Source organism: Ranitomeya variabilis, chromosome 2, assembly GCF_051348905.1.
Source record: "Ranitomeya variabilis isolate aRanVar5 chromosome 2, aRanVar5.hap1, whole genome shotgun sequence".
NCBI classification, from domain to species: domain Eukaryota; kingdom Metazoa; phylum Chordata; class Amphibia; order Anura; family Dendrobatidae; genus Ranitomeya; species Ranitomeya variabilis.
In genome coordinates, this window is record NC_135233.1 from 788965918 (window position 1) to 788987097 (window position 21180).

General features: G+C 42.9%; 1 protein-coding gene across 5 annotated transcripts in view; it reads right to left on the reverse strand.

The window, feature by feature from the left end:
* Positions 1-19122: 19122 nt before the first annotated feature.
* Positions 19123-21180, reverse strand: part of TTK (TTK protein kinase) — an 89639-nt gene continuing 87581 nt past the window's right edge. For all 5 annotated transcript variants that reach the window (XM_077289830.1, XM_077289827.1, XM_077289828.1 and 2 more), the window contains one exon: positions 19123-19607. The gene's annotated coding sequence lies outside the window, so the exon portion shown is untranslated. The remainder of the gene's footprint in view (positions 19608-21180) is intronic.

Consider the following 21180-nt stretch of genomic DNA (forward strand, 5'->3'; position numbering starts at 1 on the left):
GGAGAGGGAGTGTCAGGTGACGCTCTCTCCTCCATCATTGCATTCAACTGTACCGGCGTCAATAGACGCCGGTATAGTTGAATGCAGCAGCGGCGGCACTGGGGGGGGGGGGAAGGTTGAGTCGGCGTGCAGCGGCCCACTACTGGCACCGGCCCTTCTGGCATTTGCCAGAACTGCCCGATGGCCAGTCCGGCCCTGCAATCATGTCACCCGTCACATATAAAACGCAATACCCTCTATGGAGAACTTATCAAAATTGCCGAGATGAAAAAAAAACATTTAATCAGGAATCAATAAAAACTTGTGAAAGACTACGAAGAAGGGGTACCCCGAGTGGTCCCTCACAAAAGCGAAAGTGAGTGCTCTGGCCAACGCAGACACAGGGAAGGTCTACTTTACCACAGGCACGTGGACAAGTGTTTGTGGACAGGGACACTACAATTCCTTTGTGGCACACTCGCTGAACCTGTGGAGTCTGGGACAGAGTCAGAGGCTGGGACATCATACATCTTACCCACACCAAGAATAGCGGTCCCAATTTCCATCAGGGTTTCAGTTCCTATCTCTCCTCCTCACCGAAAGTAGCCTCTCCATCACTCCCCAGCTGGGAGGTCTGCAGCACTGCCTTGGCAAAGTGGCAGCACGCTCTGCTGAAGCTCATCTGTTTAGGTGATAAAGCTCACAACGCAGCCGAGCTGTTGAAGGTGACAAAAAGACAGACCTATCAGTGACTCTCCCTGCAGAGCCTCCAACCAGGTCTGGTTGTATGCGATAATGGGTCTAACTTGGTGGCTGCTTTAAAGCTTGGCAAGCTGGTATACATGTTCCATGCATGGCCCACATGCTGAACTTGGTTGTACATAATTTTTTAAAAACATACCCTGACTTGTCGGACCTACTTGCCAAGGTACGGCGTGTCAGCGCACATTTCTGAAATTCATCTCAGGCTGTCGGTGGACTTGCTTTGATTCAACAGCAGTTTAATTTGCCTCATCACCAACTGATTTGTGACCTGCCCACACGCTGTAATTAGACCTTTAATAATAATAATAATAATAATAAATAATTTTATTTCTCTAGCGCCAACAAATTCTGCTGCACTTTACACTTTAGCGGAGACTTGTACAGACAATAAAAGACATTATAGAATAACAATAACCACATAAACAACAGATACTAGAAGCAAAGAGGGTCCTGCTTGCAAGCTTACAATCTATGAGGAAGACACGAAAGGTGGATGGTAACAATTGCTTCCATCGTTCTGACCAGCCATAGTGTAAGAAATCTGGTGTTCATGTAATGCTGCATGTTACCAACCAGTTTGTGGAAAAGTACAGACACAAAGGGCTATTAAATGCATAAAGCGTGTGAGAACAAGATACAAGGATCCTGGTTATGAAGAAAATTTTGAATGGGCAACACAAGGATAGTTAGATAAATGTGTTGAGGTGGTAGGCAGTCCATATGTTGGCGAGGCTTAGTGAGCAGCAGAGAGCAGTGTCTGAATTCCAGCTTCTTACTGCCCGTTAGAGTAAAGGTACCGTTACACTAAACGACTTACCAACGATCACAACCAGTGATACGACCTGGCCGTGATCGTTGGTAAGTCGTTGTGTGGTCGCTGGGAAGCTGTCACACAGACAGCTCTCTCCAGTGACCAACGATCAGGGGAAAGACTTCGGCATCGTTGAAACTGTCTTCAACGATGCCGAAGTCCCCCTGCAGCACTCGGGTAACCAGGGTAAACATCGGGTTACTAAGTGCAGGGCCGCGCTTAGTAACCCGATATTTACCCTGGTTACCATTGTAAAAGTAAAAAAAAAAAACAGTACATACTCACATTCTGATGTCTGTCACATCCCCCGGTGTCACAGTGCAGGAAGCTCTGAGCAGCAGCGCGTAACCCTGTGGACGCCGGGGGACGTGACAGACATCAGAATGTGAGTATGTACTGTTTTTTTTTTTTACTTTTACAATGGTAACCAGGGTAAATATCGGGTTACTAAGCGCGGCCTTGCGCTTAGTAACCCGATATTTACCCTGATTACAAGTGAACACATCGCTGGATCGGCGTCACACACGCCGATACAGCGATGACAGCGGGTGATCAGCGACGAAATAAAGTTCTGGACTTCTAGCTCCAACCAGCGATATCACAGCGGGATCCAGATCGCTGCTGCGTGTCAAACACAACGAGATCGCTATCCCGGACGCTGCAACGTCACGGATCGTCGTCGTTCTCGCTGCAAAGTCGCTTAGTGTGAAGGTACCTTAACACTCAGCCCTGGCACATAACAACTGCCAAGTGGGTGTGAATCGATGACATTTCTGTTGTCCTTCAAAACTTTGAGTACTGCACCAAGATGGTGAGATTTTACAGTGGCTGATACCACACAGCCTAGCCTCACACAATATTCTCAAGCCACATTGGGTGATGACAAGGAACAGGAGGAGGAGGCAGAACAGAAGCTTTTGGCCTGCACAACAGAGGGGCCTCCCAATCCAAGCGAGAAGGAGGAGGAAGAGGCTATGCTTCGTGAGGAGAGGATGGTTAGTGTTCTTCCTGATGAGGACACTGAACGTTTGACTCTTTGTCGTCTGCCACACATGGATGGAGTTCATGTCCACATGCCTTTCCCAAGACCTTTGTGTGAAACACATTTTGTCCAACATGAAATACTGGCTGTACACCTTTCTTGACCCACGGTACAAGGAGAAATTTGCTTATCTCATGTCGGAGGCATATGTGCCATTTTCAGTGCATGTATGCCAGAGGGCCGTTGTGGAAGACTTACTTAAAAGATTGCTCTCAGATAACGCTGCTGGCAGAGGTATCGGCTCTTTTCACCCACAAGGATTACAGAGGAGGGCCACGCACACAAGGTGCAACTCGGGGGGGGGAATGTTCACCAACTGACACATTTTCATGAGACCGTCACATCAGCAAGAGCTATCTGTGGGACTATGACTTCAGTGCCCTTTAACTATTGGTTGTCCAAGCTCCACATTTGGCCCGACCTCTCCTTCTACACCTTGGAGGTGCTGCCATGTCCTGCTGCAAGTGTGTTGTCTGAGTGGGTCATTAGTTTGGCTGGTGCAATCATAACGGATAGGCGCACACGACTGTCAACCGAGCATGCAGACAGGCTGACTTTTCTAAAATTGAACAAGGGCTGGATTTCCGGTGACTTTGTAAACCCTACAGATGACAGCAACGTAATGTAAAAGCAGACAAAATGTTTTGTTTGAATGGTAAAGGATGGATCTTAAAGGGAACCTGTCACCCCCAAAATCGAAGGTGAGCTAAGCCCACCAGCATCAGGGGCTTATCTACAGCATTCTGGAATGCTGTAGATAAGCCCCCGATGTATCCTAAAAGATGAGAAAAAGAGGTTAGATTATACTCACCCAGGGGCGGTCCCGGTCGGTGTCGCGGTCCGGCGCCTCCTATCTTCATCAGATGACGTCCTCTTCTTGTCTTCACGCTGCGGCTCCGGCGCAGGCATACTTTGTCTGCCCTGCGCCGGGCATCTCTGACCTTTCCCGGCGCCTGAGCACTGCAGTACTTTGCTCTGCCCTCAACAGGGTAGACAAAGTACGCCTGCGCCAGAGCCGCAGCATGAAGACAAGAAGAGGACGTCATCGTAAGACGATGGGAGGCCCCGGACCTGACCGCAAGGCCTATCGTACCGGGATCGCCCCTGGGTGAGTATAATCTAACCTCTTTTTCTCATCTATTAGGATACATCGGGGGCTTATCTACAGCATTCCAGAATGTTGTAGATAGGCCCCTGATGCTTGTGGGCTTAGCTCATTTTCGATTTTGGGGGTGACAGGTTCCCTTTAAGGCTAGTTTCACACTAGCGTTAACTGCAATACGTCGCAAATGCGTCGTTTTTGCGAAACGCCGCATCCAGCAAAAGTTTTTGCTGGATACGTTGTTTCGTCATAGAGTAACATTAGCGACGCATTTGCGACGCATTTCCAAACGGTGAATGCGTTTGGCGGCGTTTGGGCGTATGGTAGCGGTCCGTCGGGAGAAAAAAACGTTACATGTAACGTTTTTTGCTCCCGACGGTCCGCTTTTTCCGACCGCGCATGCGCAGTCGGAACTCCGCCCCCACCTCCCCGCACTTCCCCGCACATCACAATGGGGCAGCGGATGCGTGGGAAATATGCATCCGCTGCCCCCGTTGTGCGGCGGAGACCACACTAGCGTCGGGAACGTCGGCCCGACGCGCAGCGACGGGTTGTTCCCGACGCTAGTGTGAAAGTAGCCTAAGACAAATTCCCAAATGCATTTTTTTCATGAAATCACCTCCTCCTCCTGCTTCTGCAACAAGTACTTAGTGGTCATGTATGTACACCCCACGTGGCTAATGTTTTGTACGTTGTGAAAACTTGGCACATTGTGCAATGGTGAAACTTGCAATTCCGATCGATTCCCTTGCTGACACACTCCAAATGTGGAGTAATGAAGATTTGTGCCCCTGCTAAATTGTCACATAAGATTATCTCTACCAGGATTGTGGCCAGTCGCACAACTGCTAGATAAAGATACGCTATTTTTTAAAAGAAAAGAAAATTATGATTTTTTTCAATTGTCTTGCTGACACACTCCAAATGCTGAGTAATGAAGATTATTGCCCCTGCTAAACTGTCACATAAAATTATCTGTACCCAGATTGCGGCAGTTGAACAACTGCTAGATAAAGATACGCTATTTTTTAAAAGAATAGAAAATTATGATTTTTTTTTCAGTCGGCTTGCTGACACACTTCAAATGCGAAATAATGAAGATTACTGCCAGATTATTGCCAGATTGCACCAGTCGCACATCTGCTAGACAAATATTAGATATTTAAGTGTAAAATAGCAAATCAGAGAATAGCCTTTCACCAACTCTCCCTCCTTCCTATTAATCTCTCCCTACTAAATCCCCACCTAACAAACAACTAATCTTGACAATCTTCAGCTCTTAAAAGAGCTTTTTGGAATAAATGATGCTTACCATAAGCTTCTATCACTGTCTCTACGCTGAAACTACGCTCTCCCTATGCTGTTTCCAGCTGCAATGAGCAGAAGATGGCACCGTCAGACTTTTCAATAGTCCCTATGACGCTGGAAGGCCAGCCAATCACAGTAATGCCACATCAAAGATGGCGCCAGCATTACTGTGATTGGCAAGCCAGCCCAGCATGTTCAATTGGCTGCAAATAAAGCGCCAAACATGCTAGACGGGTCACTCAAACATACCGAGGGGAATACCCAATTACTTGCTGAGTAACGAATAGCCCTAATACCGTTCTATTTGTGTGAGTAACAAATAGTGCCGAATGAATTCGCTCATCACTACCGAAAACCTAAATTAAGGTTGGATTGAATATTTTAGTTTTTTTTAAAAAAACAGAAATGAACAGGAAAGTTCTCCAGGCCAGAGGTAATAAAAAAAACTTCACGCTTACTCTGTATTTGTTAAAAAGACATGTTGGGTACACCAATAGAAATCCCAGGGGTTACAGGACTGATGCATTTCGACTAGCCTTAGTAATGGTCTCTAAGAACTTTCCATTCTATTTCTGTTCCAAGAAACGCCCAGGACCAGGGCGGCTCTCCATTCCCCCCAAGGTGCCTAGAATACGATGAGCTGGCTATTAGTGATGAGCGAATGTACTCGTTACTCGAGATTTCTCAAGCATGCTCGGGGGTTCTCTGAGTATTTTTTAGTGCTCGGAGATTTAGTTTTTTCCTGCCACAGCTGAATGATTTACATCTGTTAGCCAGCATAAGTACATGTGGGGATTCTCTAGCAGATGTAAATCATTCAGCTGTGGCAGGGAAAACAAAATATCAGAGGACTAAAAAATTCTCAGAGGACCCCCGAGCATGTTCGAGAAATCTCGAGTAACGAGTATATTCGCTCATCACTACTGGCTATTCATTACCCCTCTTTATATTAGTGTTTTTGTTGTATGTGTTGGAAAAGAGAAATCTAGTGATAACATCAGATGGATGCATATATGATTCATGGCATAACATTAACTCAGTCTTAGATTTTTACAGCGCAACCATCATAATATCACTCAGACACTTGGCAAGTAATCTTATTTTTTTCAACCTAGAGTAACCTCAGATAGTAGTTGTTATTGACAATATAATTTTTTTTTTTATTTCTGTACTATCAGATAACCAACGGGCTTCTGAGGTTTTTTGATCCTGAATAAACCTTTATGTTTAAAGGGGAAAAGATTCCCCAAAACACTAGTAATAGCTGAAGGTAAATATACTCATCCTTAAAGTGTAACCTTAGCAAGAGAAAAAATGTTTTATTGTTATAAAATCCATATTAATAAGTTTTGTGTTTACAATCCTAAACAAGCCTGGAGTCTAGACAGCAACGTGTAGTTGATATCTGCAGAGTTCAAATTTTTTTTAGTTATCTTTTTACTTTACAATTTTTAGATAGGACAGAATGCATAATTGTATCCAAACGTTTTATAATATAGAAAGTATGACTCAAAATTACCAAAGGTTTGGTATTTTACCATTATAGAAACAAAAGGTATAATAAAGATTTTCAGATACAAATAAGGAACAGAAAATAGAAGTAAAAACTTTTTAGCTATTTTAGTTATAATATTGAAACCAGGTACAAAACTAAAAGTAAAAAGGGTACGAAGGTAGGAACAGAGGAAGACTGGGGACATGTATGGAGAACAGTTTTACAAATAGGACCTAACATGATGAGTATTGTTAACTACAAGGGGATTTATTGACATTTTTTAAATCTAGGGTCTCAAGCTAAAACATGGTTTGAGGCTATTTAGAATAATACTGTTCGTGTGCAGGCTACATTGTTAAACTTAGGCTTGAGCTACACCGCGATTTTAGCTGTGAAAGAGGTCGTGCTACTAAAGTTTGCTCTGCGTAGTTGTTACATGAAGTGGTCGTACAGTTAACCAATATGCACTTTGATTTCATAGCTCCCTATATACATAGTATGGTGGCCTCAAACCCCCTATATATAGTATTATGGTATGTTGGCTCCATAGCCCCCCTAATAAAAAGTATGATAGACCCATAGCGACTTATGTACAGTATGATACCCCCACAACCACCATGTGTAGAGTATGACTTCCCACAGCCACCTTGTATACAGTATGATAACCCAACCTCTTTATACTATGTGATGGTCCCATAACCAGCCACATAGCGCTTACCTCCCTTCGTGTGTCTCCATTCCCATCTGACCCTGTTGCTAGAAGATCCTCTCCAACAGGTACAGGCAGCACAATGCAAAGTGTGACTTTTATAGAGATGCAACTGCTCACAGCAGTACAATATTGTGGTCGCTATTTCCTAGATGCCCGACAACCTGCAGATTTGTTATTTGGTCAGGTCTATTACATAGTATTAGGTCTAAAAGTGCTGCTCCTCCCTGGATTCTGCACCAATTGTGAAAGACAATTTTTCTTGGTTATTAGCAGAAACCTGTTGCCTTTATGGGTTTCACAGGTCTCCGTTTCCCAGTTAAAGGGAACCGGTCACCTGAATTTGGCGGGACCAGTTTTGGGTCATATGGGCGGGGTTTTCGGGTGTTTGATTCACCCTTTCCTTACCCGCTGGCTGCATGCTGGCCGCAATATTGGATTGAAGTTCATTCTCTGTCCTCCGGAGTACACGCCTGCGCAAGGCAATATTGCCTTGCGCAGGCGTGTACTCCGGAGGAAAGAGAATGAACTTCAATCTAATATTGCGGCCAGCATGCAGCCAGCGGGTAAGGAAAGGGTGAATCAAACACCCGAAAACCCCGCCCATATGACCCAAAACCGGTCCCGTCAAATTCAGGTGACAGGTTCCCTTTAATATCTGGGTAAAGTCCCCCATAACAAGGACCTCATTATGGGTTGCAGCTTCATCTATCTGCCTTAGTACTATACTTTCCATGATTTCTGTTATATTTGGGGGTTTGTAACAGAACCCAATGAGAATTTTGTTACTATTTTTCCCTCCATGTATTTCGACCCATATGGACTTGACATCCTCATTTCCTTAATATCCTCCCTTAAAGTGGACTTTAGACAAGACTTTACATAAAGACAAACCCCTCCTCCTCTCCAATTTTTATGATCCTTTCTAAGCAGACTGTAACCCTGTAAGTTAACTGCCCAGTCATAGCTTTCATCTAACCATGTCTCGGTTATTCCCACCATGTCAGTTACCTGTAGATATTTCTGCTTCTACTTATTCCATCTTGTTTGTCAGGATTCTGGCATTTGCGAGCATGCAGTTTAGAGGATTTTGTTTTGTTCCAATCTCCTCCCTGTGGATTGTTTTAGAAATTTTCTTACTTCCTTTCCGAGTATGCTGTCTTGGGTCTGTCTAACGTTTTTCTTCCTGTCCCCTCTTCTTATAGTTTAACGCCCTCCTGATGAGTGTAGCGAGTCTTCTGGCGAATGTGTGTTTCCCAAGTTTGTTGAGGTGTAGTCCATCTCTGGTGAGGAGTCCGTCGTACAGGTAATTCACACCATGGTCCAGGAATCCAAATCCTTGATGTCTGCACCATCGTCTTAACCAGTTGTTCGCATCAAGGATCCTGTTCCATCACCTGGTGCCATGCCCGTCTACTGAAATGATAGAAGAAAAAACTACCTGTGCATCCAGTTCCTTTACTTTCTTCCCTAATGCTTGAAAGTCCTTACAGATTGTCAGTAGGTCCTTCCTTGCCGTGTCATTGGTGCCAACATGTATCAGAAGAAATGGGTGGACGTCCTTGGAACTGATGAGCTTTGGTATCCGATTGGTCACATCCTTGATCTTCGCACCTGGGAGGCAGCATACTTTTCTTGCGGAAGGAATCTGTAACTTGATTGATGCTGTCCAAACCAATACACTTTGTGAGGTAAACAATCAGTGAAATATCTGGATTTTAAGGAATTTTCTTTTCTTTTGGTTAAAAAAAAAATATCCTCCCTTCTTTTAAAAAGCAATTTTACAAGAAATGCAAAAACCGGAGTCAGTTGATTGTGACAAGCAAGCACATCTTTTGACAGAGTCAAGATTTGCTGTCACTGATCAATCACACTTATTTTTCCCCATCAATTTAATATCTGTATTATTCCCAGACAACTACGCTCATCTTCTTCAGTGATTCAGGTATACAACACATTATTGTGTGGAGTATTTGTTCAATGTTTTAGGGCTTTTCTTCCTCCAGTCTACATTCACTGTAAAATGGCTGATATTCCTTACCTATGTTTTATACAGGATATGACAGTCCCTCCAGATTGGCTGCACTATTCCATGTGATAGCTGCGAGACATTATGAAAATGATCGCAGTCATACCTGACATCATATCAGCCTTCTGATTGATGCAGTCTTCTGCACGTGTAAAAAGGTGGACAGCATTTTTTTTTTGTGATTCGAGCAAATCAAATCGCAAATTGTTTATAAATGAATTTTCATAAAAATTTGACTCAAATTCTATTTGAATGAAATCAATCATCTCTAGTACCAACTGCAGAACAGGCTGGCGCTAGGGTATATAATCTTGCATTTAAAGTAATACTCACCCCCACTTGCTAGCTAGCTAAACCACAAGTGTCATCCTCCTTTTGCGAAGGCTGCACCATCCACATGTGTCTGACCTCTAGCATTGACAAGATGCAATGTTGACAGGGGCGAGGTAGCACTCACAGCACTGTTTCCATACTGTCCAAAAACCCACACGTCACCAGCAATCGAGGGCAGTAACAAAGGACACGGAGCAATTTTCACTTGTAGTATTAAGCACCTGTATCTCAGACCTCTTCACTAATACTAGTAACATCCTTACTGGGTTGTATCTAGCTAGGACGTATCAACTAACTACTGATCACTCACATTCGGTGGTCCACAAATTTAAAATGTAGTAGTATGATTAGTTTGGACAAAGTGGGCACCGCCATAATAGCAGGGAATACTCACTGTATAGTAAAGAATCGTAGCAATAAGGAGAAAAGGAAACTGCTAGCACAGGCACATCCCAAAAATTTAGTGTTTTGCATTACTGAATAAAAGTAACACCAGATACAGAAAGTAAAACATGCACATTGGTTTTGTTAATTTTTTTTTATTGGTTTTAATTTGTCTATGTCTGTTTTTTTTTTGCATTTCTGAATAAAAAATTTACATTTTAGGTACGTGTCCAAGCGGAGTTTAATTTTCTTATTATTACCCCTTATTTGTATAACCGAAAGGAATAGATGGGTCCATTTTATGTAAAACAGAGATGAAGAATTTTGTATTGATTTTCTTTGTATGAAATACAAGATGCAGTCTTAGCTGATGTGGTCCAAACATTTCTCCACTAGTGTTTTACCCATATATTCCTCCCATTTGAGCATTTAAGATTGTCTAGTTAAGGAATCTGTGTATGGAGTGTAATGTTACATTTCAATTTACTGAATATCAACTAATGAAAATCAGACATTGATTTTAAATTGTTGTTCCACGAAAAATGTATAAAAACCACAAACCAGTGAAAATGGCCTGGACATATGTGATAATAATCCTAGAAATGTCTAATAATTTAATGATATGGACATGTGAAAACTAAGTCGTGTTCTGTAATTAGCATTGCAGGTATCTACAAAGTTGTAATCAGTCTGCCGATTTAAAGAGTGAAAAGTAGTCACTGTGCTGTTTGGTATCATGGTGTGTAGCACATTGAACATGGACCAAAAAAGCTAAAGACACATATCTTTGGAGATTAAAAAGTAACAATTATAGACAAAAATGTTAAAGGTAATGGCTATAAGATCATTTCCAACCAGCTTGATGTTCCAGTTACTACAGTTGCACATACTATTCAGAAGTTTAAGGGCATGGGACTGTAGCCAACCTTGGATGCAGCTGGAAGAACATTTATGAAAATTTGAAGAGAATGATAAAACGAATGGTAATCAACCACTTCCAGTGAGATTAGAGGTGAACTCCAAGGTCAAGGTACACCAGTGTCAGATTGCAACATCCGTCATGGTCTTGGCCAAAGTGGAATTCATGGAAGACAACAGAAGAGGAAACCACGGTTGATAACAAATCACAAAACGCGAGACCGTTATTTGCCAAAATGCATATCGAGAATCTATTAAGCTTTTAGAAGGTACTTTGAACCGATAAGACAAAACTGGAGCTTTCTGACAAGTCACATCAGTACTTTTGTTCACAGATGCAAAAGTGATATATACAAAGAAAAACATTGTACCTAACATGAAAAATGGAGGTTTGGTTATATTTTGGGCTTGATTTGCTGCATCTGGCACAGGGCATCTTAAACTTATTCAGGGTGCAATGAAATCTCAAGACTATCAAGACAACCTGGAGAGAAATAGGCTGCCTGGTGTCAGAAAACATGGTCTGAGTCGCAGGTCTTGGGTTTTGTTTTAATTTTAGAAACTGGTAGAAAGACCACAGCAGTAAATTAGAATACCTAACAAAAGTAGACAAGTGCAGTCATATTAGTTGTCAATTTTGAGTTAACTATCAGTTTCCAAGAAGTTGTGTGTTCAATATCTCCTTGTAGAAACATTCTAAGAAAGTTGAATTTTTTTCTCTTTTTTTTTTTTTATTATAGTCTGATGAATGAAAATCATTCTGACTCAGTGTAATCTCAAAGCTAAAAGGTTACCCGGTGTCATTTACTCATATGAAGGTTACTGACATTGAATAACCTCAGGTAAAGCTGCAATAATCATCAATGGACAAATACTAATCTGATTGCTGCAATAAACTCATGAATTGTCAGTTTATACATTAATGTTCTAATTCATATAAAAGACTAAAGTTGTAAAAATGTTGGAAAATATTAGCAAAGTTTAATACATCACACTTAAAATGTCCATGGACTAATCTGAACTTGCGCCCCGAAAGCTAATTACTTGTAAGCCGCCATTCGTTTTAATAACGTATTGGTTGGAGACACATTGGACCCCCACTGATCTGGCATTTATCACCTTTGTACAGGTCTTCAGCAATAAAATCTCAGTAAATCTCCAAGCTTTGCAACTGTCAAGGGTATAGCCACGAGTACTTTGTAGGATAAACAGCAGTCTCATGTGCAAAATTGTGCGCCAATTACATTTATCTATGCAGTTTTTCTGTTTCCATGCAAACTCAAGTGGGAAACATTCACAAAGCAGCAACAGTTAATCTCTGCAGTGGTTTTTAGCAATATTGTGGACACGATCTGATCTTAAAGGGAATCTATATACATACACAATCCCTAGCAGCTTTGAATAATGCTGCAGGATAAAAGATTCTAGCTTAGATAAAACTGTCATTTATTGATACATTTAATAGTACACATAATATACACAACAGGCTTGGAGAAATGCCTCCAATAGGGACAGGTACAATAGCAGAGCTGTTTCTTATGATCTGTACATCCAAAGAGACTTGCATGCGTGGTGATAGACAGATTGAAAATCTTTCAGGGAGCTCCCTGTAACAGATTCTCCGGATAGAGCCACCAAACTAGGGACTCCCAAGTTGTCCTCGACACCCATATCCTCCTGTCTAGGCGTTCCTTGCATCTCTTTTCTGCCTCCACAACCTCCTATAGGAGTGTTCTGAAATGTGCCCATGCCCGTGCCCATGCAACCGCAGGAATCCCCGATGACAAGGACACATGGATGGATATGGCCCTACTCAACAATACTAATAGGTTGCCGATCACACTGGAAACCATCACTGTTATCTGGTCTATTTTCTCCTCTAGAAGAAGAGACCTCTGCATTCATGAACCTAGCATAATCCCCAGAAACGCTCTTCTCTGCTCCGGAATCACTTTTGATTTCTTTGTATATATTTAACAGCCACCACAGGGAAGTTAGGACATTGGTCACATGATTTACCACCTGACTGCAGTTTAATCTGGTTTTCTCCACTACCAGGAAGTCATCTAAATATGGGACGAACAATACATCTTTTTTTCAGATATGGTCCAACATCTCTCCGCTATTATTTTTGTGAACACCCTTGGGGCCATAGACAACCAGAAGGGAAGGGCTTGAAACTGAAAATGCCAGTTTCCCTGGATGTTTACTGCCACTCTTCTTCCTAGTGTCCATTTTGAAATGCCTGATTTTTAAACAGAGATTCAAATTTTTCAGATACACAATAGTTCTAAAAGGAGCAATCTGGTTTCTACCATAAAAAAGGGACCTTTTCAGGCTCCAGAACCTTAGTAAGAAGGCCCCTTTCTGTACCAAGGACAGGACCTCCTGTTGTAAGGCTTGTTTTGCTTTCGAGGACTTTTGTAACCAGTAATCTTTCTGACCTCTGCTCTATGGTCTCTAAGATCCATCTGTTATTTTAAATATCTAACCAGGCAGAAAGAAACCTTTTCAACCTTCCACCTACCTGCGGCCTGGCGACATTCTCTTCCAGGTCTATTTGGGGCATCAGAGGTAAAGAAGTCATAGCTAAGTCCTCTCCCTTTCATTGGGCCCTTCCATCATGGGTCCTTGGCCTTTGTAGATGCAAACGGTCTTCTTCCAGAGATACAAAAGGACCTCCTCAGAAATGAATTAGCGGGGAATCCTTTCTTGGCATCTGCCGCCTTCTGCAGTAGCTCATCTAGGACTGGTCCGAAAAGGAATTCTCCTTTGCATGGAATACCACATAATTTACTTTACGATTGGTTAACCCCTTAGTGAATGGGCCAAATACGTAAATTCTGACCAGTGTCACTTTTTAAAGTAATAACTCTGGAACACTTCAAGCGATCCCCAGTGATTGAGATTTTTTTTTTTGTGACGCATACTTTATGATAGTGGTAAATGTAGGTTGATATGTTATTAAAAAAAAAAAAAAAAAAATCAGAAATTTGAGAAAACTAAGAAAAAATAGCAATTTTCAAACTTGTAATGATTATCCCTTTAATCCAGATAGTCATACCACACAAACATTAATAAATAACATTTCCCACATGTCTGCTTTACATCAGCACCATTTGTAAAATTTTATTTTATTTTGTTAACATTTTAGGAGGCTTAAAAATGTAGAAGCAATTTTTCCAAAGAAATTTACAAAAAAATTTTTTAGGGACCTATCCAGGTTTGAAGTGACTTTAGGGGTCCTATATATTGGAAAATCATTTTAAAAACAGCACCCCTTGACATATTCAAAACTTCTGTCATGTAGTTTATTAACTCTTCAGGTGCTATTCAGGAATGAATGTTAAGTGTCATGACAGGAATGAAAACGTGTAGTTTTATCACCTAAATGTCACTAACTTCTGAACAGGCCACTGTATACGGCAGACTCTGCTATGTGCACACGTTGCGGGTTTTACCGCGGATCCGCAGCGTTTCTGCAGCTGCGGGTCCGCAGCAGTTTCCATTGCGTTTACAATTACATGTAAACCTATGGAAACCGCAATCCACTGTGCACATGCTGCGGGAAAAACCGCGCAGAAAAGCAGCTGTTTACATTCCGCAGCATGTCACTTCTTTTGTGCAGAATCGCGGCGATTCTGCACACATAGGAATGCATTGATCTGCTTACTTCCCGCATGGGGCTGTGCCCACCATGCGGGAAGTAAGCGGATCATGTGCGGATGGTACCCGGGGTGGAGGAGAGGAGACTCTCCTCCAGGCCCTGGGAACCATATTTGTGTAAAAAAAAAAAAAAAGAATTAAAATAAAAAATAATGATATACTCACCTCAGCGCTGCATGCGGCTGTCCGGTCGCAGGGTTGCTATGCGAGCAGGACCTGCGATGACGTCGCGGTCACATGACCGTGACGTCACAAAGGTCCTTCTCACACAGCATCTTTGGAACCGGACCGCCACGTGCAGGGCCGAGGAGATCGGGACGTCAGAGGGTGAGTATATAACCATTTTTTATTATTTGTAACATTACTATTGATGCTGCATATGCAGCATCAATAGTAGGAGTAAACCCGCAGCGGAAACCGCAAGACAAACCGCGATAAATCTGCAGGGATAACCACAGCGGTTTTGCCCTGCATTTATCAAATCCGCTGCGGGAGAACCTGCAGAGGACCCTTCCTACGTGTGCACATAGCCTAAGGCCGCTATTTGGCCATGGCAAACATCAGGACCACACAATCATGATCTCAAGGTGCAGATGGTGATAAATAGGAAGCCCTCACACTCAACCATTTATAAGATGTAGTCACTATTGACAGCAGCATCTAAGGGGTTAAACAGCCATGGTCGGGGCCAACACTTATCGTAGATAATGCAGCAAGTTGTCAGCTATAGTGTACAGCCGACAGCTGCTGGATTGTCACCTGTATGGGGATGCTGTTCTCTTATATCTCAGGTCAGTAAAAAGACGTATTGTCGGTCATTAAAGGGTTAAAGAACTGGGCAGATCGGCAGAGCAGAGTTGAATAAAGCTCAGGAGCAGGCAGTGAGTCTTATTGTGTCTGCAGAGGCGTCCAACCACCTTCTGAAGGGTCGGAAAACTGGCTAAAATCTGATCCCGCGGGCATTTGTTCTCTGAGTGCAGCTGATCTAACCATATAAATCAGAGATCTAGCAGTGCATATGTTGCAGTGATATTTGCCTTAAATGCTGCAGCCCCTGGCTCCCAAGTCGTTTATTAGGAAACTTTCTGCCTTTTTAAGTGGTCCTTTAGGATCCCCAGGTCATCTAAATTCAAGGCAGATTTTCGGGATACATGAGAAATAGTGCGCATAAATTTTTAAGGACCTTTTCTCCACTCTCAAATATCTGCTTCAACGGAGTACTTTCTTTTAACGCCTTTTGGAATGAAACCTCCTTTAGCAGGCTTCTTCCATTCCTTATCAGGGAGGATATGTTCTTTTGAACTAGGAAAAATTTCTGTTTCCTCACTTCCAACCCCCCAAACATGACGTCCTGTACGGTTCTTGGCTCTTTAATGTCCTCAATTTTCATTGTGGCCCTAACCTCCTTGACTAATCTGTTTGTGTCCTCTGCTGGGAACAAGAGTGGCCATCATTATCGTCTGAGGAGGATGATTAAGACATCCGAATAAAACCCTTCTATTCCCCATCTTCTAAGTCCTTGTCTGAGCTCGTATCCAACTTCTCGGCAGGAACATACAGAGTCCTATTAAGTCCCTTAAGCAAAATCATGACCCCTGTTTTTACAATAGCCTTCAAGTTATTCATAAGGGACATGGATTCCTCTGCCACTGTCTTCTCTATGCAGGGTTGGCACATCTTTTTGTTACTGAATGGCAACAGTTTGGCTCTACAAAGTGCACATTCCTTATTTTTTCATTACTCCAGCGATTTTCCAGGTCTGTCCTATAAATAAATATATATATATATATATATATATATATATATATACACATACACATACATACACACACACACACACACACACACACACACACACACACACACGGGACACATCATTAGTCTACAAGTAAAAAATGGCTATTTATCTCCCCCATCCCAGTAGTAAGTAGCTGCTGTACACAGGGAGGCTGCTTCTTCTTCCACAGGATCTCAGGCTTGGCTCCCTTCTGTCCACAGGGTCACTAGTGGTGCATGGTAGGGGGAAAAAAAAAAAAGTGCCATTTCAAAATTCCCACCTCTGGGGCAGCAGCTCTCCCTTGGCCATGCCCCGGAAGTTACGTCAGACACCGTCCGCTTCCACGAGCTCATGTGAGCGTGACATACCTGCCCTTCAGGACTGAAGGAACGGGATGTATTCGCCTTCTAAGAAGCTCTGCTTGATGGAGTCGACACTCCCACAACCCCAGACAATCTGACGGGAACTCCCGCAACCGCCTCTTGTGCTGAAATAGGTATGAGGGAAATTTATAGGGGAGTCCTACGGACTGCTGTCAGGTGGTTAACTGATCCATTCCCCCACTAATGGGGAGAAGCGAATCTGGAATCCCTGGCATCCCCAGAGACTGTTGGACTCCCTCCAAAGACAGGAAACCAGTGAAGCAGGAAGAGGCTCTTCCTTTTAATTCTGCAACTTTCCTGTGGGTCCACTTTGGGGTGGATCCTCTCTATGGTATGGTGCTGTAGTGTGGATGGGAAAAACACGATTTCTTTGGAATCAGACATCAGATTGTAGATATCAATGTGTCATTTCATTCCGCTTCCTAGTGTCCATATAGACAGATAAGGAGGAATGATCCTCTTGACAGTTTCCTGTTAATTTTTTTCTGCACCCATTGTATTTGTACCTTATTGTGAACAAAGCAAAAACTTCAGTTAAAAGTGGGTCTGAATCGATTCACCGTAATTTATGGCCGCTGAACAGGAGGCCCGAGTATCGCTTCCTGATAGCATCTGTGGCCTATTTTTATTTTTTTTTATTAGTTGGCCTGGTGTGCAACAATAACAGGCGGTATTAAGCGTTTCTCAGCACTCTCATGGAGCGGACATGACTACTGATGTGTCTGATAAACCGGATCCTGCAAACAGATTTGTACTAGTGATGAGCGCAGCGCATGTCCTTGGTTAACGTCTTGTCCGAGCACACTCGGGTGTTATCCAAGCATCTGGGAGTGCTCATTTATTATGTTCCAAACCCTGCGGCTGCATGATTTGTGGCGGTCAGACAACACATGCGGGCATTGCTTGTTTATTAAGGAGTCCCCACATGTGTTGAGGCTAACAACTGCAAACACTCACTGATATGCACCAACTCTTCTCCTGTTAACCACTACCTTCAGTGACCGTCCTAAGTTCACACAGTGCAGTTCTGTCATAGTCCAAAACTGCATTCAATTATGCTTAGACAAACATGGTTTTAGACACTGCTGATGAGATAGTAGTTTCCCAAAATAACCCATCAGAATCCTCATTTCCCAGAAGAATTGATCTCATCGGTTGTATTGGAGAACTACTTCGCATTTTCTTAGCACTACTTTTGATAAATCTGCACTTGCGTTTTTTTTTGTCTACATGGCCCAAATGTAATAGACCAATTTAAATCAGCGTGGAACACATTGCTAAACAAAATCAGAAAACACAAAACTTGCTTTTTTATGGAAGCAATCAAAACCGGACTGCGTCAAAACTACACTGTCACCTTACCCTTACAAATGTATTAATTATACATTAGATGTGGTAATCCTGTGCTGCAAAGTCTTGCAAAGCAAGCACAGTGGGTCTAAAAGCCTAATGACTAGTCTTCAGTATGGGCTATGCCACTAACTTAGAGGGTCCTATAATATAGCACAAAGCACAGCACTGGCATGTCTAGTAAGGCTTCTAAGGAAGGAATGTAAACTACTAGTGCAGATCCATATACTGAGATACTCATTGCCTTGCAAGAAGTGATAGCGTTAAACCTGCCTAGATCCGTCTCATGCGCAATGTCTACATATTTCATATCACCAAAAATTACAAACTACACGACTCCAGTACAATATTATTCGTTTTAGGCTAGGTTCACATTGCGTTTAGGGCAATCCGTTTAGCGCTAGCGCTAGCGGATTGCGCTAACGCAATGTTTTTTTAGGGGCCGCGTTAGGGGTCGCGTTAACGTCCCCGCTCTCGCAGATCCCCGATCTGCGAGAGCGGGGAACGGACCTCGGGCGCGCCGCGGACGCTGCAAGCAGCGTCCGAGGCGCGTCACAGAAGAACGGCACATCACTAGCGTGAGCCGAAAAAGGCACGCGCTAGTGATGCGCTGCAGGAGAAATTGACATTGCTGTCAATGGGCACGCTAACGGACGTGTCCGTTAGCGTTAACCCATTAACGCAATGTGAACCCAGCCTTAATGGTTTCAGTGTGGACATCAAATGGATTTCCTTAGCACAAATGTAGAAGAAAATGTTAGAACATTAAAAACAGAATATGTACATCTTGCAATAAAAGGAGTAAGGTGTAGACATACACAAAGATAAGGAAAAAATATACAAGTGCATAACAGTGTATACATTTGTATCGACTTCCAAATACAAGTTGTTGGATTGATGATGCATAGATTTATACAGCGAGGAAAAAACCAAACAAAACAGTAACGGTACAACATTTACATAGTGATGGATGAAGAAATGCTGGGAATTCTCGGATTCTAATGAATGACAGCTTGAAAGTAGCTGAAATAAATATATTCACAGCGCGAATGAACACACTAAGGCTTGCCCCTGTACAGACGAAATGCTTACTATATGTTCCTCATATAGGGTTAATATGGTCCGCATTGACTTTTTTCAGCATGGATCTCATGTCCTCATGTTAAAAAACCCAAACATGTGCTTGATTGGCCCGATTTACCTCCAAGACTAGTAAATGGTATATAGCCGGCAGCTCCTGCATCCATCCGCTAGGAGGACGAGCACATAGAGCTGTGGACAGAACTGGTCAGCAGAGGTCACGGCTCGTCTGAACTGCGGAACGGGCTTAGTGTTTCTCTAGTATTGACCACTTCAGCATACTCTCCTTAGAGGCCATTCCTACAAGGAAGAGAAAACGCTCTGCACCTTTATTCTACCATATTAGTTCACTATTACTACAATACTAGTTTTATTTCAATTCAAAAGCAGTAAGAGCTGAGGAATAATGGTGTAGATTCTCCAAGAAAAGATACAATAAAGATCATGTCCTGAAAGGTTTTATTTGTTCGTTGCATCTAAAACAAAAAAATGAACATAATTAGCAAAAAGTCTCAATTTACAATGTTCTATCATTTTTTAACAGCATTTCTGCAGATCTGTGTGTTTCTATGGATACAGACTACAAACAAACCTGCCTGTAGTCAGATCGTACAGTCATCTGCCCTCTCTATAAAAGGGCCTGACTCTACATCCACTGAATAAAACAATCATCTGAAATGTACATGATGTTTAAAAAAAATTAGTCATTCCTGTATGCCTCCTTGATGGCGCATTGTTTAGTAAAAAAAAAAAAAAGAGGGATTTTGGGTTCTTACCGTAAAATCTCTTTCTTGGAGCCTTCATTGGGGGACACAGGTAACCATGGGTGTATGCTGCTGTCGCTAGGAGGCTGACACTATGCAAATAAGGAAACGTTAACTCCTCCTCGGCAGTATACACCCTCCGACAGGTACAATGCAACTCTCCCCAGTCCCACAAGCTCGCTGTCTCGGGGTAATCCTTGACACTGATCTCTCCTTCAAACCGCATATCCAAGCCCTTTCCACTTCCTGCCACCTTCAACTCAAAAATATTTCACGGATCCGTACATTCCTAAACCCAAAAATCTGCAAAAACCCTAGTCCATGCCCTCATCATCTCCCGCCTTGACTACTGTAATCTCCTGCTCTGTGGCCTCCCCTCGAACACTCTCGCACCCCTCCAATCTATTCTAAACTCTGCTGCCCGATTAATCCACCTGTCCCCCCACTATTCCCCGGCCTCTCCCCTCTGTCAATCCCTTCACTGGCTCCCCATTACCCAGAGACTCCAGTACAAAAGCCTAACCATGACATACAAAGCCATCCACAACCTGTCTCCTCCATACATCTGTGACCTCGTCTCCCGGTACTTTACTGCACGCAACCTCCGATCCTCACAAGATCTCCTTCTCTACTCCCCTCTTATCTCCTCTTCCCACAATCGCATACAAGATTTCTCTCACGCATTACCCCTACTCTGGAACGCTCTACCACAACATATCAGACTCTCACCTACCATCGAAACCTTCAAAAAGAAACTGAAGTCCTACCTCTTCCGTCAAGCCTGCAACCTGCAGTAATCACTGATCGACCAAACCACTGCACGACCAGCTCTATCCTTACCTACTGTATCCTCACCCATCCCATGTAGATTGTGAGCCCTCGCGGGTAGGGTCCTCTCTCCTCCTGTACCAGTTGTGACTTGTATTGTTCAAGATTATTGTACCTGTTTTTATTATGTATATCCCTCCTCACATGTAAAGCGCCATGGAATAAATGGCGCTATAATAATAAATAATAATTTAGTTTGGTGCTAAAGCAGTCGTAGGAGTAAGTATAAGGAACTCAACCTATGTACCAACCCAAAACAACGGCACGTTGGCCAACACGGTACAAAGTAAAGGGAGGGTGCTGTGTCCCCCAATGAAGGCTCCAAGAAAGATTTTACGGTAAGAACCAAAAATCCCCCTTTCTTTCTCGCTTCATTGGGGGACACAGGTAACCATGGGAAGTCCAAAAGCAGTCCCAAGGGTGAGAAAAAAAAATAGTCTGAGAAAAGAAGACTTAG